At 38.0% G+C, this 18,251-nt stretch overlaps 1 protein-coding gene and 1 pseudogene across 1 annotated transcript in view; one reads left to right on the top strand and one right to left on the bottom strand.

Annotated features, from left to right (window-relative positions):
- Window positions 1–18,251, top strand: part of LOC150089109 (spliceosome-associated protein CWC27 homolog) — a 334,415-nt gene that overhangs the window by 186,549 nt on the left and 129,615 nt on the right. The window lies entirely within an intron of this gene.
- On the bottom strand, window positions 3,289–3,436 carry LOC150089110 (U1 spliceosomal RNA; annotated as a pseudogene).

Here is an 18,251-nt window from a genome sequence, read left to right as displayed (position 1 = left end):
GGTAAATGGAAAACTGAAAATCTCTGTTATCCTGGGACAGTTATCATCCTGGAATATAGGTGTATCAAAATCATTAGTGTCTCAAATGTTCAGCAGAAGGCACAACCTGATTATTCATAATATTTGTATAGCCAGGTTTCATCCTGGACACTACAAGATTCATCCTTGTTGCAATTTCAAATAGGTAACCCACTTCATAATAGTTAAGACATATCCAAAGCATTGCTGACCGCCACTAGATTGTACGATACCTTGCACAGTCTGGACAAATGCCTCATTGCTTCTCCAGTGAATTCAGCATCTAGCATCATTAGAGTATAAGCAAAATTTGGATTTGTCAGACCATATTGCAGCTTTCTAGTTATCGAGTCCAGTTTTAATGTCTTGTAGCCCATATTAGCTGAGCATATCTATGTATGCAATTCTCTATTAGTATTAGTAATGGCCGCATGGTGCAAGAAAGCCTATGGCTTATGCTGCACCAGCCAAAAAAAAAAAAAAAATCCGAACAAAACAATGATAAAAACAAAAAATAAATAAATAATAATAATTAATAAAAAAAAAGGAAATTAAACCTATCATCCTATGCGCTTCCCTTACCCGAAGGTACTATCCAGATGACCTTTGAATTTCCCCAAACTGTCGGCCTCTACCACCCATGAAGGCAACTTATTCCAGTAATTTATAACTCGCTGGCTAAAACAAAACTTCCTGCAGTCCAATCTAAACATTTCCCCCTGTAACTTGAATTTATGTCCCCTAGTTCTAGCATTATTTATAATCTTGAAAATTTCGCCCTCATTCATTTCACTGATGCCTCTCAGAGCCTTAAACACCTCAATCAAATCTTCTCTAAGATGTCTAGTTTCCAAACTCTGCAACCCACATATTCGAAGTCTTTCTTCATAAGGACGCCCTTTTGCTGATCTCACCAGGCGAGTTACCCGTCTTTGCACCCTTTCAAGAAGCTCAATGTCTTTCTTTAGGTGCAGTTTCCATACTTGAACACAGTATTCCAAGTGTGGTCTAACAAAAGCCTTATATAATGGGATTATCACGTCCCTATCTCTACTTGAAAAAGTTCGATAGATCATCGATAGGACACCATGGGCCTTCCTTGCAGCCTGTTTACAATGCTCAGAGAATTTCATGTCTGACCATATCGTAACACCCAAGTCCCTTTCCTCCAGTACTGGTGTTAGTTGAACTCCACCAAGTGAATAAGTTATTTTGGGATTACTGTTTCCCAGTTGTAATACCTTACACTTTGTTGGATTAAAGCATAGCTGCCATTTTTCTGACCATTCCTGAAGTCTGTCTAGGTCTCTCCGAAGAAGCTCAGCTTGATAGTGATCATTAACTACTCTACCAACTTTAACATCATCTGCAAATTTAGACATCACACCCTCTATTCCTTCATCAATGTCGTTTATGAAAATTAAAAACAGGGCCTTTCAGAAAGCAGCTGATGAGATCCTTCTTTAACTGTTTGCAGCAGTTCTTGTCTTATATGAAATTGTTTTTCATTTACTAGAGAATATTTGTCAGCAGTCACAATCACTTAGATTTTTGACTACCACTACTACTGATTTGTGGTTGATTTCGATTCACGCCAGTCCTTAAAAACTCTTACTACTTCTTTATGAAGTAGTAGTAGTAGTAGTGTCAGTATTAGTAGCAGCAACTGATGCAAGAAAGCAAGCTTATAGAGCATCAGCCAAAAAAATCCTACCCACATCACCCATACATCTCATCAAAGAATTTGTCTAGTTCTTGAATTTATTCAAACTGCCCACTTCCACAACCAACATTGAAGTTTGTTCCAACAATTAACCCACTCACTGGCTGAAGGCAAACTTTTGCACATCTATCCTGCAACTATCATTCCACAATTTGAATTTATGCCCCCTCATGTATGTAGTCTCAGCAAGAGGAATAATGCCATAAACATTAAGCTTACTCAATCCATTTAAGGCCTTAAACATCTGAATCAGGTGCCTAGTCTCCAGATGCTGCACTTTGTAGAACTGAAGTCTTTATTGGTAAGAGCACCCTTTTGTTCCCTTCACCAATCTAATTGCCCTTCTCTGCACCCATTCCCAAAATACCAACTAATTGAGTACATCTTTGATGTGATAGCATTTAGAGTCGCATATGCTATCACTCCTTTTTGCCACTCAATAAAATTTTGTTATATGCCCATCTTTTAGTAATAGTAATGGCAAATGATGCTATTACTAAAATGAAAGTAAGCTTATACAGCATCAGCCAAAAAAAAAAAAAAAAAACTGTACTTCCCACATAACTTGTCTGACCCCTCTAAAAATTTATCTGCTTCTCCCCTAAACTTGTTCTGTTCACTTCCACAGCACCAGAAGTAAATTTGTTCCAAGAATCAACTAGCTGCTGGCTGAAAGCAAATTTTGTGGTGGAAACCCATTTTTTCTTCAGTCATGGCTGGCATACCAATAAATAGAGAAAATGAGTTAACCTTATACTCTTGATTTCAGTGCTTTAAGCAAACAGCCATATAAGATACGGTCAATCTGTTATATGCCCTGAATATCACAGGCGAATAATTTTTTGTGCAGCATCCTTAGTGTTATACTTGGACTTTTTTCAGTGGTATATCTGATTCTGTCTGGTTTGTTAGAGATAAAAGGGAGATCAAAATCGCTACAGGATTTAGTGAGTTTATCACTACAGAGTTGAAGTAGTGGTTTTTATAGTCATATTGGTTCCTTGGGCAGTACACAAGAGACAAGTGTGATATCTCTGATTATTTTGATTTCACAAAACTTGTGTCCAGGCTTATATGCACTATATGTTATTGTATTTTGTTTTATTTAATGCACAAGCCTGCTGGCTTAGAGCTTGTGCTTTAAAAAATTAATAGCTGTACCCGTTGAAAAAATTTCGCAATTGGTAGCAGAGTTTTTTTCTCTAGCTGTCTTAAAGAAATGTAGTCCATGTTTTGTCATGAGCAAGTAACCAATATACATTGAATGCACACCTAGGGAGAAAAATCTTCAACATTAGACCACTTTCAACCCGATCGGTTAGGTCTATCATTCACATTGGCCATCTCAAGAAAAATATTTCTGTATTAATATATAGATAACTGTTTGGCTTTTACAAAGTCTGTAAAAGATTACAATGACATAAATGCCGAGTTGGGAAGACCCCTGGTGCCAATAGACCTTGAGGGTCTTTACACTTTTGTCCGTTTTCTATCTTCTCCCCTTGCATGCCACCTCCTAACAAAAGCTTATTTTTTGATTATTAAAAAAGGTGGGAGCATGAATGCAACCCCCCTGCTAACAAAAACTCCACGCTCCATCTATCCCATTTAGGTAAAGCGGCAGGAGTCAGCTAACCCGTAGTGCAATGGGAAAGCCTCTCCCTGGAAAAGCTGCCTTGAGAGCCAGGTAAGTGTGTTACTCACTCGCCGTAGTGAGCACAACTATCACTGCTATGTAGCTAATGAAATGTTGTCTGCTTATAATATAGGACCTTTCTTTTTCTTTTCTTTTTTTTTTTTTTTTTTTTTTTTTTCTGTTCACCACTAATGCAATTTTTTTAATATTTCCATTATATTTACAATCCGATCTTTAAGAGAGAATTATTAATTATTGCAAAATTATCTTATTTTATAGTTTTTGGCCCGTTCCGTAAAATAAAATAAAACTATTCAGAATTTTTATATTTTCCCATTTTTCTGCACGCTTAGGAAGAAATATCTTCAATTTGAGACCACTTTCAGGCCAATTGGTTAGGCCTATCATCAACAATGGCTGCCTCAAGAAAATAGCTTCCTTATTAATATATAGATTGTATTTTTTTAACAGTATTTTGCCATATTTTATTTTATTTATTTATTATTTATTTTTTTTCCAGAAGTAATTTCCAGTTTAGCACACTTATGATTGGCAGGGAAAGGATGTTAGTTGGTGTGAAACTGAATTCTGCAATTTGTCTCGCATTTTGATCAGTTGGAATTTATATTTCGGGAATTTATTTAAAGTTTAGAGTTATTAACAAATACAGCAGACTCTCGATTTACCGGGACACTTCAAGACTCCAAATTAAAAAAAAAAAAAAAAAAAAATCAAACAAAAATCATAAAATTCAAGTAATAACTAGAATAGGTATAAACAGATGTTTTGCAAGTTGCAAATAAGTGACAAGAAGTACCTTTATAAGTCGTCACTGGGAGATTAGTGTACCTATTATCTTTTGTTTACTTTGTTTAGTAAGTTGCGTGGTAATGCAAATGTTTAGTTTCTTTTAGTGTGTCACGTCGATTGTTGTGTTTCATCACACAGCAGAAGGACACATTTTGTTTCGTTATTAATGTCGGGGATATCACTATTTTATTTATTTTTTTTTTTGTTTAGAAATTGCGAAAATCATAGGCAAATGCAAGAATTTTGCTTCCAAATTTTTAAAACAAAAATTTGAAATTATTCAAAAGTTTGAAAACTGTGTATCCGTTAAACCTCTATTGAACTATTATAATGTTGGTGACCAAACCATATGCAACATTGTAAAAAATAAAGGGAAGCTTAACTATACAATTTAAAATGGAGATCATAAAAAATAAAGGGAAGCATCGCAGTGGGCACGCGAGTAGTGCGTGGTAAGTTTTTTTCATTTTTTTATCTATCGCCATACTTTTTACCTAGGTTGCTGAACATTTTTCGATACAGGAAGTCCAAGACTTTTGTAGCTATGGACTTATGTTACGTTAGACAGAATACGAGAAGCAGTGAAGGGATCGGCACCAATGAAGTCAACTATAATAACCAAGGCTACAAAACACATATCAGTTTTTACAGTACAATAACATGCGTTTTTTTCTTCCTTTTATGTTTTCTTTTCTTATGTGCCACTCTGGCTACTTCACAGCTGTCCCCAGATTATTTAATTGAACTAATTAAAAATATATAACTATTTTTCTTCATTCTTCTGAGGATATTATGTGGTTTTTGTAATTTTGGCATATCAGGGATATAGTAGCAATATTATATTAGCCATTCCCGAGTATATATTCTCGACTTACGTAAGAAGTCCTGTAACGTACTCTTGCATATGTCAGGGATTTACTATATTTTTGAGAAATTGATTATCTGGGAATTTTTTTTTACCATCTATCCTGGAAAATCGAGAGTCCACTGTACAATCTGTGTATTTGTGTGTATTGGTTGTGCTGCCTTACATTTCATTCATTGGATATTCATTATTTAAAGTTGTTTATATTGGTTGTGCTTAATATTTCAGGATTGAGAGGAAGTTTATAACATTCCAAGAACATCGGTTCCCATTGACAATCTCTCTCTCCCCTCCCACTCAGCTGTCCCTTTATCCATAGGACAAGTTGCTGCTATGGATAGATGGGAGTGGGAGAAGACAGAGTGGTTGTCAGTGGGCACTGCTCTTCTTGGAGTAATGTTATTGGATTTTTCAGGTTTCATTGCTGGACCCATTGTTTTCTTTATTTATTAATAATATTGATGAAGGCACCTCAGGCTTAATGTTTAAGTTTGCAGATGATACAAAAGTAGGCAGGGTGGTTAATGGCAGTAGATTACTATGCCATTAACCACCAACAAGATCTAGAAAAATTCGTCTGCAAGGAGATTTGATTGAGATTATTTAGGCTTTGAATGAATGAGTCAGCTCAATGTTGATGGTATCCTTCTTCTTGCTCCCTACCCACACAAATTCAAGTTGAGGGATGGTTGAAGGATAGATATGAAAAAATTTCCTTCAGCCAGAGGGTAGTTGATTGCTAGAACAAACTTCAACCTGGTGTTATAGAGGTGGGTAGTTTGAAGGAATTCTCGGAAGAACTAGACAAACTATTAGAGTGGATGAAAGGCGATATGGGAAATTTTAGTGGGTTTTTTTTGGCTAATGCTGTATATGCTTGCTTTCTTGTGTCATTTGTCACTATTAATTAATACTACATATCATACCTGTCATTATGGTGCATCAGTGGTTAGCTGTAAATATTTTACTTCATGCCTGATGTTGGTGTTTGCCAAATTTTTGTACAAATGTCTGCTATCAAAAGAAGCTGATTAATGTATTGAGAGTGCCCTCAGACATATGCACAGAATTTTTCTGTGGGTAAGCAGTACTTATTTTGTTGCATCACATCACGATGTTGTCTTATAGGAATATCAAGCCTTCCTGTTAGTTCTCAGCAGAAACTCAGATAAGCTCTATATATTTAGTGTTCATCTTTGTACTCTGTGGTGTTTTTTTTTTTTTTTTTTTTATATGTTTGAAACAGGCTTTTACTGTGAAGTGTGTAGTAACAGTTAAAACTGGAAAGGAAGGCCTAGAGGTTCTGGATTTTCTGTAGGATTAAGGTGTTGATATAGTCAGCAGTGTCTCCAGGGTTGATGTGAGTAAGCAGTTTTATGTTATCAGCAAAGGTGATAATATCAATTTGACCCATCATGAATGGCATAAGAACAGCCGAGAACAAGATACCAGATAGGACCCCGCCTTGTGGGACTCTGGCTGTAATAGTCCTGGTGTTATACAGATTTTAATTGCGAACAATAATAGTCCTGTTCTCAAGCATTGCCTGAACAAACCACAGCACGTCCCTGACAATGAGCTAATATTTACATATTAGCCTTGCCAACATGTGAATGGATATGGCATCAAATGCAGCCTGGACGACAATATATGTAATGGTGATTTCCGAACTGCTCAAATGCCTTGAGGATCTTGGTAGTGATCGTGACTAGATTTGTGTTGGTGGTGGATCTTGACCAAGTAGCATAGTGGATCTGTGGTAGCTGTTGTGACATTATCTGGGTGGACCGTTCTCTCAAGAGATTTCTCTAAGATTTTTAATAGGCTTGATGAAGAAGAAATTGGGTGGAAGTGACTGGCTGTGAAGCAGAGTGTATTTTCAGCAGCGGTCTTACTAGATAGACATGCCACATAGGAGGGAAAAAAATTTGATGAAGGAGCTTTTAAATAGTGACAGAATAGGATCAACAACAAATATACTTAGGCATTTCAGCATTAACTGATGAATCCCATCAGCACCAGATACGGCCGTAGGTGCTAAGCTATTTATTGCTTCAATCAGCTGATATTTGAGTGAGGTGAACTGAATTTAAGGGGTCTGTTGAAATCTGAGTGGGAATTCCATTTGTGTAGTGAATTTTTGCCCAGTGGAGAACCTAGTTACACAGTAGACTGTCGAAATAACAGCACTCCAAATAATGGAACATTCGAACTAACAGCACATTGAGATTGGATGCTTACATACAGCACAGATGTTTTGCAGTGCTGAAAAAAGAAAAAGGCAAGTCATATGATTACTGTGCCGACCGGGCTAGCCGGGTGGGTAAAGTGTCTGCCTGGCAACCCAAAGGTCGCGGATTCGAATCCCGCCCCGGGCTTGGATCAAAGTACTGCAAAAACCTTGGGAGTGCATTATGGCCACAGAATCCGATGCGCCAACAACTACCAAAAAAAAAAAAAAATATATATATATATGATTACCGTATTTGTTTACTTTTGACATTTTGAAAGTGAATTCTGTTCTAATATCACTGATTATACTGCTCTTTTACATTTATTTTAAATTAAAAACCCCTCACTATGGCTCCTAAAGTTAATAAACCTCGTACAGAGAAGAAAGGAAAAACAACATTAAAGCTTAGGGACAAACTTGATATAAATCACATCTGGTGAGTATGGGCTTGGCACACCCAGGGTCCTGAACTTGATATCATCATTCTTCTCTTTCTTGGTGATTCCCTTTTACTTCTCTCTCTCTCTCTCTTTTAGGGTAACTCGGAAATTTTTTTTTGGCTGGTGCAGCATAAGTCTCAGGCTTCCTTGCACCATATAGCTAATAATAATAATCCAAACTATTACATTAGGGTCACGCAGAAAGTCATTTCATATACTCATGTTATTGTGTATGTAAATTGTATGTGTTCTCTGGTCGATATGCCTGTTTTGCTCTATGAAAAAGCTCCAGTTTCTGGGGGAAAACCTTGCTATTTATGCCTGAGACCGATTAACTCAGCCACGGAGCGAATAAAGCCCATAAAAGCTTCTTGCATCATCGCTAGAATTTGAACCCATGCTTTTTCCACCTGGTATGGGGAAGGATGGTGATGATACCACTGTGTTTTTATTCCCATACCCGTCAAAGTGTTTTTCTTCCCATTCAAAATGTTTTGATTGGCCGTCATGACTTTGTTGGTCTGGATATTTCTTGGTTTGGTACCCAACACCAAGTTGGTGGTGGGCCTGATAGTTGTCCGGTCTTGTTTTACAGTTAGCTGAACTGACGAGTGACTTCCTGGGTGTAGTTCAAAGGCATTTGATGTGGCATTTTTATCTGCATACTGATCAGGGCTGACTTTGTTGGGTAGCACATGAACACCATTTGTTTTCATAGACAGGTTCAGCTTAAGCACATTTCAGAATAAACTTCTTATAATAAAGAAAATAGAATGAGGTACACAGGAGTGTATTAATGGCAGAATATAACATTGGATCATTAACATGTTTGTTTTTTACGTGCAGTTAATAAAATTGCATTCTTAATCTCTCTATTTCTTATTTAGCCTCATTATTTCTGCATAAAATATATTAAAAATAAAACTTTCTAGATAATGTAAAAATCAAAATAACAGCACCTTAAATCCTGAAGGTGCCACTATTCTGAAAGTCTATTATATATGGTCAAGCCAATTGCTAAGATTAAGGGAGTCAATGGCATCCTCTGATTGGCTTCTACGGAAGGGGAAGACTTCCCCTTATTTATGGTAGCCTCTAGACGAAATTTAATCGCCTTCCTCTTGCTCTTAATAAAAAGTGCCCTAGCTCGGGAGAATGCAGTTCTGCCTGAGAGTGATCTGGAATTTTTCCACCTCTTGTGTGTGTTCTGTTTCATGTGGAAACTTTCAGAGACTTTTTGGATTCCGCCAGGCCTTTTAATTCTCTATGATGGTTAGTTTCTTTGTCATAGCACAGTCAGACAGACAGACAGACAGACAGACAGGCAGACAGAGAGAGAGAGAGAGAGAGAGAGAGAGAGAGAGAGAGAGAGAGAGAGAGAGAGAGAGAGAGAGAGAGAGAGAGAGAGAGAGAGACTATCCATCTTGTCATCAAGTCAATCCCTAGTTTGGGGTCAAAATCCTCAAGTACACTCCATGGGATTGCCTGAGCTGCGTAAACACACTTTTCTGGGTTGAGGTATTTTGGCGCTAAATTGTCTTGGTTTTGACTTTCCTTCTGACAGAAGTGATGAGCATTTCACAGATAGAATGATGGAGTTATGATCAGACTGTGTGTTGCTTATAGGGTTTTGTTTAGCCACTCAATTTTCTGATGCGAATATGGGGTCCAGTGTGCTTTTGTTCCTTGTGGGTGGTGTGCTAACCATTTTAATACCTAACATAACTAGTGCTCACTCAATCTATCCTTGAGGTTCCCTGGAATATTTGGGAGATTGAAATCTCTGCACACGTGTTTCAGTGATGAATGGAGATGGTTAAGCAGCCAATCGAGGAGTTCAACTACTTGTACATCTGGCACTGTTGGGATATACACTACAACAACGTTGAGAGAATTGTTCTGGCTGTTGTTGTTTTTAGATTTTAATGTTACTAGAACTGCTTCGAAAGAGTCAGAGTGACTTGACACTGAGTAGAGGATAGAAAATACCTGCACATTGAAAAAAATCGCAACTCCTCCTCCCCCTGCAGTTTTCTCTAGATGTGCACACCATCTGATAGCTTGCAGGCCAAGTCAAAGAAATTGTTTTTGTTGGGGTCAAGCCAGGTTTCTGTGAAGCAAACCACATCTGTTGAATTGGACACCAAGAGCTTCTCATTAAGTTTATTCCTCATGGATCGCATGTTTTAAAATAGGAGTTGGAATGAAGCTGTTCTCTTTACCATTATGAGGGATGGGATGTATGCGGTCTGATCTGTCTGTGATACATCGCTGATCTCCATTCTGTTGAAACCATGACAGGGATCTTAAAATTTGAGGAAGGAGATGACAGAGATTTTGGATAGTGTCGAATCTTATCATTTTCAATCACTGTTAGGAGCCCCCTTTCCATCTGTATGTTAATGGCGAAATATGGAGCTCCATTTTTGCTACCACCATTCCCATATAGAGCAGTTGGGTTTTTAGTGAGGAATAGAGATACATTGTCGAGTCAGTCTGGACTGCTGTGGACACATCTCAGGGGCATTTAAGGTTATTACTTCTTTTCTGCTTTGTGCTTCATAAAATGCCCTAATGATGGTACCGAGGGGAAATTTGGCACACATTGCAATAATTTCATGCTGACTTCTGTTACAGAAGATGTGAAAAGAAGCATATGATGTACTTCGAGTGTTCAATCTCTGAGTTCCAATGAAGTTTCTCACACAGTACATCAGTGACGAGTTGGGTTGACCTGTCTGGGGCCAAATGCGAAACAAACTGTTGTGGGGGGAGGGAGTCTGGGTGATGCAAAAACCATTGTGAAAGGCCGAAGATTCGAGACCAGTGCAGTGCCCGTCAAAGTGTTTTTCTTCCCATTCAAAATGTTTTAATTGGCCGTCATGCACTTTGTAGTCTGGATATTTCTGGGTTTGGTACTCAACACCAAGTTGGTGGTGGGTCTGATAGTTGTCCAGTCTTGTTTACAGTTAGCTGAACTGATGAGTGACTTCCTGGGTGCAGTTCAAGGGCATTTGATGTGGCATTTTTATCTGCATATTGATCAGGGCTGACTTTGTCGGGTAACACATGAACACCATTGGTTTTCATAGACAGGTTGAGCTTAAGCACATTTACACATGATTTAACTCCCTCAGGAGGGCTTTCGATGATGTCTCCTATTTCTCTGTTAGATCTATAGACAGTAATGGGCAGCATGTCCATGATTGCATCTTTTGGTCAGTTTCTGCTTCAGCACCAGAACTAGTTGTCGAGAGGGATTTAACTGGCAGCACAATCCTTTTCACATTGAGAATGTACAGCTTTAACATCTTTGCTAGCTGGTTTTCAGGTCAGAGAATCTGCAGAAATGTTGTATCACTTTTGTCGCATTTATTTTTTGGATCCTTTGGGGCATGGTTACAATGTTTGATACTTGGTAGGAGTTTGTTTTTCTAGTAATACCTCTGAGTGTTCATTAAAAATCAACATTTGATGCTTGCAGATGATCAGTTGCTGATTTCACTAGTGGGTATCTGTTCCCAGTTTTTCATATTCTCCTGCAGCACTTGCCACTGTCCCAGCCAAATTGGCCTGAAGGTTAGATTTATATATGGTTGTACAGTCAGTCCTCGTATAGCACGATAGTTGTGTTCCTAGAAACCCTCGTGCAATGCAAAATCATGCAATATAAACAACAGGCCCTATGGGAAAAATAGGGTTATGTGCCGACCACCCAAGATTGAACACACATTTGTAACCAAAACATTACCAAACACAATAAATTATCGTAATAAAATACTTAAGTATTTTATTACGAATATTACATAATAAAATACTGCTAATGCTTTTGCTTCTATCGTAAGCAAACTTGATTTTATTTGATTTTCTATCCAAACAGATGATAGCTGTTCCATCTCCTCCAATTCTTTGTGTCTTAATGTAATGGATTTTAATTAAACTTTGATTAAAGTGTAATAAAATTTGAGTTATTCCTGCTATAAAAGTTGTTTTTATTTTCTCTGCATTCTTTGTAATTCTCGCCATTTCCTCATTTAGGTCTGTAGCACGTGCAATATCACATAGTCTTTCATTTCTCTTAAAGCGTTTCACAATTTCATATTTTTTCTCTATTGACAGAGGCGGACTGGCCATAAGCCTTACCGGGGAAACCCGGGTGGGCCGGAGACTGGTGTGATTTTGTCCATAAACCATAGTATGAGGCCACTATAAATTTTCCCGGGTAAGAATTTTTGATCCAGTCCGCCTCTGTTTATTGATATTGCTTTTCTTTTTCTCTCTGAATCTGCAGTGCCTTCACCAAGACGCTTCCTTTTCACACCTTTTAAGAATTTTACTCATTTTACACTTAACATAGTGTATTATGTATATAACATATTAAAATGTGAGGTGTTAATAGTGTATAGAGATACACTATTAACACCTCACATTTTACTAAAGCACATTTCTAAGGCCATAAAACAATAAAAACATTTTCCAGTTGCGTTTCTGCTAGTGGAATCTGTTATAAACTGGTAGTAAACTTGATCTAATTGTATTTGTGATAATACCGATAGCTGGAATTGTGTTGGTTTTTACATTATTATGGTGAAATGTGTTTCCCCTTCACTGGTATAAAAATCATAAATACATTTTCAGAATCTTCTCTTCATTCTCTTCCTGTTGCGTTCGGTTGGGGTGATTCTGCATTCGACTGCCATTTCTTGTAAACACAAAGGCGAATCGTGCATAAGCGAATTCGGTTCATGTTATATAAGATATCGTTCTCTATTTATAATTCGTGTAGTGTAAACACGTGTTATACGAGGACTGACTGTATGTTGGGACAAACTGATACCGTGACCAGTTTGGGTCACGGTATCAGTTCATTTCCCAGGATCGTGGAGGCTTAGGGAACTTGTGGCAACCTGAGGCAGCAACTTGACTGCCCACAGTTTTCTGGATGTCTGTCTGCATTCCTGAGATTCAGTAAGGTTGTTATTTATTGTAGGATAGTTGGTGATTTGGCTGCTTGCATTTATCCTGCAATTTTACTGGGCTAGCTTCAGTCTTCATCTGCCTAGGTAACTTCCTTAATTTTGGTTTGCGACTCCCACTGGTAGGTTTCCGAGTAATGCATACATCCCTGAGCCCTCTTAACAGAGGAAAGGAGTTTTACTCTGCTGCAATCTTTGCTGAGATTGCAGCAAAGTTAGCTGAACTTTGCTGCAATCCCAGCAAAGATTCTTTCTACATTCAGCAGCACAGGTCAGTATGATATATATGTACATTCTTCTTCTTGCATTCATCACATGACGTTCAGATGACTGGAACTGGAATCCATCTCATTTATAGGTGATACACATATTTCCTAAAGTGTAATTCCACTGTAGATGCACCACCTCATGGCAGGGAGAGTTAAAAATATTTTATATAGAGAAACAAACACTCTGGATTTATGGCACACACTGTTATCGGACAAAGCGGTCTGAATATTATCTAAATGCAAATGCATTTAGATAATATTCAGCTAATTCAGCAGGAGTACTTGCTTTCCGTAACAGAATCAGTGTAATTAAAGTATTTATAGTGGATGATTTACGCTATTGTAATGTGAGCTTAGTGTTGTATTCTCTTCGGCCCAGGGATTAGTGAGTTGGCATTTACTCCCATTATCTGCAACCTTGACTGCAGCTCGATATTTGCAAACAGTGGCCATCTGAATGCATTATATAGAAAATATTATTACCAGTTGGACGTCTGATCATGGGATATACATCATTCAGTAGCTCTTGGTGAGAGGAGTTTCGGGGTACCACATAGTCAGAATTTAAAAGTCAAATACTGATTTTTATGGTTACATACAGTAGCACTTCGGTACGCAGCTGCATGGACCTTGACTGCCCACATACTGAAAGGTAGTACATATAAATATATCTAAATATGTAAATATATAAATATATCATATAAATTTAGAGAAAAGTCTCTTGCCTTTGTCTAGCTATGTTGGTGTTCGATCCAGTATTGGTGATTTCAAGTTATCAAATCTATGTGTAGTATTAAAGGAACTTGACTGCCCACATACTGAAATGTAGTACATATAAATACCTCTAATTTAGAGAAAAGTCTCTTGCCATTGTCTAGCTTTGTTGGTTTGAGGTACAGAATTGGTGATTTCGTGTTATCAGATCTATGTGTAGGATTAAAGGAAATGTTATCACCTTAATGTGAATGTAATGCTGATTGGCTACATTTCAGGATTCCACTGAATCCTACATAAGGCCTGTAATCAGTGTTCTGCAAGCATTGCCCAAGTGTTGAACGAAATGTTCTACCAAAAATTTCCACTTATCTTCATTTTGATTTCTCTTAAAATAAAGATAATATATAAATAAAAGGAAAAGAAATAAAGTTTGTTAATAGTCTCATTAACACTAGCATTAGCAAAGGCACATGATGCAAGAAAGCAATTATATAGCATCAGCCAAAAAAAAAAAAAAAAAAACCCCTTATTTCACCCATCCATTCACTCCAAATCTTTGTCAAGTTCTGCCTTGAATCTATTTAAGCTATCAACTTCTACAACGACAGATGGAAGTTTGTTCCAGCAATCAACCACCCTCTGGCTAAAGCAAATTTCCGCACATCTATCCTACATCTGTATATCCTCAATTTGAATTTATGCCCTCTCAGGTGATTATTCTGAGCAAGAGGAAGAATCCCATCGGCATTGGGCATGCTCAAACCATTCAAAGCTTTATACACCTCTATCAGATCACCTCGCCAGTGCCTAATCTCCAGACACTGTAATTTGCAAAACATAAGCCATTCTTTGTAAGAGCAACCCTTTGTTCCATTCACCAATCTTGTTGCCCTTCTCTGTACTTATTCCAACAGCTCTACATCCTTCTTAGCCGACTGGGCTAGCCGAGTGGGTAAAGTGCCTGCCTGGCAACCCAAAGGTCGCAGGTTTGAATCCCGCCTTGGGCTTGGATCACAGTACTGCAAAAACCTTGGGAGGTGCATTATCGCCACAGAAGCCGATGCGTCAACAACTACCAAAAAAAAAAACATCCTTCTTAAAATGAGACCTCTAGACCTGTATACAGTACTCAAGGTACTGTATACAGGTCTTGACCATTGCCTTATACAAGGGGATATCACCTCCTTATCCCTGCTAGAAAAATTCCTGTATATCATTGACAAGACATCATGAGCTACTCTTGCACACCGTCTGCACTGCTCAGAAAACTTCATATCTGATTGCACAATTACCTCCAGGTCCTTTTAATTCTCTACCACTGTCAGTGTGGTACCACCGAGTTGATATGTTACTCTGGGATTACTGCTTCCCATATGTAGTACTTGACATTTGACTTCATTTGCCATCTCTCAGCCCATCTGCTCAAATTTTCTAGATCCTGTTGCAGCAGTGTACTGTCATTAACAACTCTGCTAGCCTTCGTATCGTCTGCAAACTTGGACATTAAGCTTGATATATCATCATTAATATCATTTATAAATACAGAAAACAACAATGGACCCAACACTGAAACCTGAGGGACTCCACTAATAGCATTAGTCCACGAAGGGCAGTGTCCATTGATTACCACTCTGTCTTCTCCCACTCAACCATCCCTTTATCCATAGCAGCAATTTTCTTCCAATGCCACACTGCTCCAATTTGTGCAGCAGTCTTCAATGTGCAACAGTATCAAAGGCCTTTCTAAGATCCAAATATATGATATCAAAGTTATTTTTTCCATCCAAATACATCATAGTATCCAATCAAATTTGTCAGACAAGAATTCCCCTTAACAAACTCAAGCTGTGTCCAAGCAATAACTGAAGTCTTGTCTAGATGATCCTGCAATGTTTGTTAAACCTGTGCCTCCATTAATTTCCCTGGAATAGAAGTTAAACTAACAGGTTTGTAATTACCTGTGTCTCCTTTTGATCCTTCTTTGTGGATTGGGGTCACATTTGCACATCTCCAGTCCATGGGTACCTCCCCTGAGTCCAGGGAAGCTCTCATAATTATGGCTAATGGTTTACTTACTTCCTTTTCCGCCTCCTTTAATATAACTGGATAGAGTCCATCCACCCCAGGTGCCTTTCTTATGTTTATCTTCAACAATTTCTCCTCCTCTTTTCTCTCTGTTATTACAAGATTATCTAGCTTACTGCCAGAGTTGAATGTGCTTCTGGCATTTCCCTCCCTGAATAACTCTTCATGTGTGAATATAGATGCAAAATATTAATTTAGTTTGTTAGCTACCTGAGCAGAATCATCAACGGTTGAACCATCGATATCAATTGGACCAATCTGACTCATCCCCTTCCTTCTAGAGTTTACATAAATAAAGAACTCTTTGCTGTTTTTCTTTGCATCCTTTGCCAAAGATTTTTCGTAATCTGCTTTTGCCTGCCTAACCTCCTTTGTAACTTGATTACAGACCAGCTTATATATATCATAGGCTTCTGTGTCACATGTTAATTTATATGTATCCCATGCATTTTTCTTCTGTCACATGTCTAATTAGTTCATCTGACATCCATTTATGCCTAAATCTCGAACAATATTTTTTGTTGGTATGAAAACCTAGTAGCCTCCAAGATTAATTCTTTGAATTCTTCCCATTTTGAATTTCCTGTTGGTAACATCATCAGTTGGTTCCACAGTGTAGAATTTAAATACTGTCTCAGACCACCGTAGTCACCTTTACGAAAGCAAAAACCCTTCCCTTTACCCTTGATGGTAGTTACCTCTTTGAGTAAATCCCACTTCAACATACTGTGATCACTGCCACCTAGTGGTTCCTTTATCTGCAGATTCTTCATACATGAAGAATCACTACTGATAATCAAATCAAGAGTATTATTCCCTCTAGTTGCCTCCTGAACATGCTGCTGTAGAAAACAATCATCCAAGAAATCCACAAAAGCCTTGCTAGTGTGTGAGTGACCCACCCACAAATTACAGTCAATATCCGGGAAATTAAAATCCCCCATTAAAAACATTAATTTACTGGCCCACTATTTCTCTGCACAATTGCTCATTATACTCATCAGATTCATTAGGCCTATAATACACACACCTACTCTCATTTTTCCTTTCCCTGTGCTTATTTCACTCCAAACAGACTGAACATGGCATTGTCCACTCACATCAATTGGATGCACTTCCTTAGATTTTATTTGTTTCTTAACAAAAAGCATAATCTCTCCTCCCTTCCTGTCCTGTATACATTGTACTCCCCAAATTCCAGTTTGGGGAGTATAAAGTGTATTACTCCCTCTAGTTGCGTATGTCTGTATGACACCATGTCTCTGATATCCCAACAATATATGCCTTTGACTAGCACTTCAAGCTCATCGAATTTATTAACTATACTCCTAGCATTGGTGTACATGCACCTCTTTCTACTGTTAATTACCCTAACACTTCCCATGTATTTACTTTTTCCACTATAACTCCCTGCAGTCCTGGAAATTCCCATTGCCTTGCTTTCCAGGCTTCTGCTGAATTGCATTTCAATAGTGCAAGAATCACTTTCACCTCTGCCAGCGGTACTGTTAATCTATTAGTCCGTGGATCTCCCCCCAAGCTAGCAGTTTTCTGACCCACCTAACACTGCCTCGATAGCATCAGCAAATATTCTTATACGCTTTCTATTTAATTGTATCCCATCCATGTCCTAGCAATCTCTCCTGTTAACAAGCACACACCAGGCCGAGAGAAATTCTACCCCTTGACCCTTGCACAATCTCTCCATGGCCGAATTGATTGACAGGGCTCTCATCATATGCTCCCTCCTATCGTGTCTGGGCAGAATTGCAGACACTTTCAAATTCAACCCTAACTCACGGCTTTTTTTCAGCATTGTCTTTTGTTATTTGTTAAGTAATTCTGCCGGTCTCCTTCTCTTAATATCATTAGTGCGAACGTGTACAACAATATCAACCTTTGTGCCCTTAAAGGATGATATCTGCCCTACAATTGGACTCTTTAAAAATTACAGCTGTGAATTACAGGCTTCGAAAAAGCGATAAGTGTTTGCCATTTTGTCTACCTAATTGTTATTTTATATTGAGCTTTATAAGTAGCCATATAGTTCTAGATAAGCTGGTTTTTTATTTTTAATTTAGATAAGAGTTTTTGCAGATTACTACTTAATATACGTAAAACTATTGTTTCATTCGAATCTTGCAGCCATTGTTTTTGTATAGAGTGGTAGGGAATTCAAATTTTTAATTGTGGAAGTAGCTCTAATGTAAAATTATATAGCATAATTTGCATCTCTGCATTTAGTATTCTATTAGTGTAGTATTGACAATTAATTAAATTTATTGATCTTATTAATTTAAAATATCATGCCCCAGACTATAGCAGAAAAGCAACGGGCACAAAGTGGCAGGGGTGCTGTGACTCGGGGGAGAGCTGAAGGGTGATTCTCCAACGCATGACAGTCTAAAAAAATGTGCAACTTGTGAAATGTTTGCCAAACTCTTTGGAACGGAACATGATCTAGCCAAGGAGGATGTCT

This window comes from Mastigoproctus giganteus, chromosome 2 (genome assembly GCF_048544385.1).
Source record: "Mastigoproctus giganteus isolate SK-2022 chromosome 2, ASM4854438v1, whole genome shotgun sequence".
NCBI lineage: Eukaryota > Metazoa > Arthropoda > Arachnida > Uropygi > Thelyphonidae > Mastigoproctus > Mastigoproctus giganteus.
The sequence above is the reverse complement of the archived record's forward strand: the minus strand, read 5'-3'. Positions and strand labels throughout refer to the sequence as shown.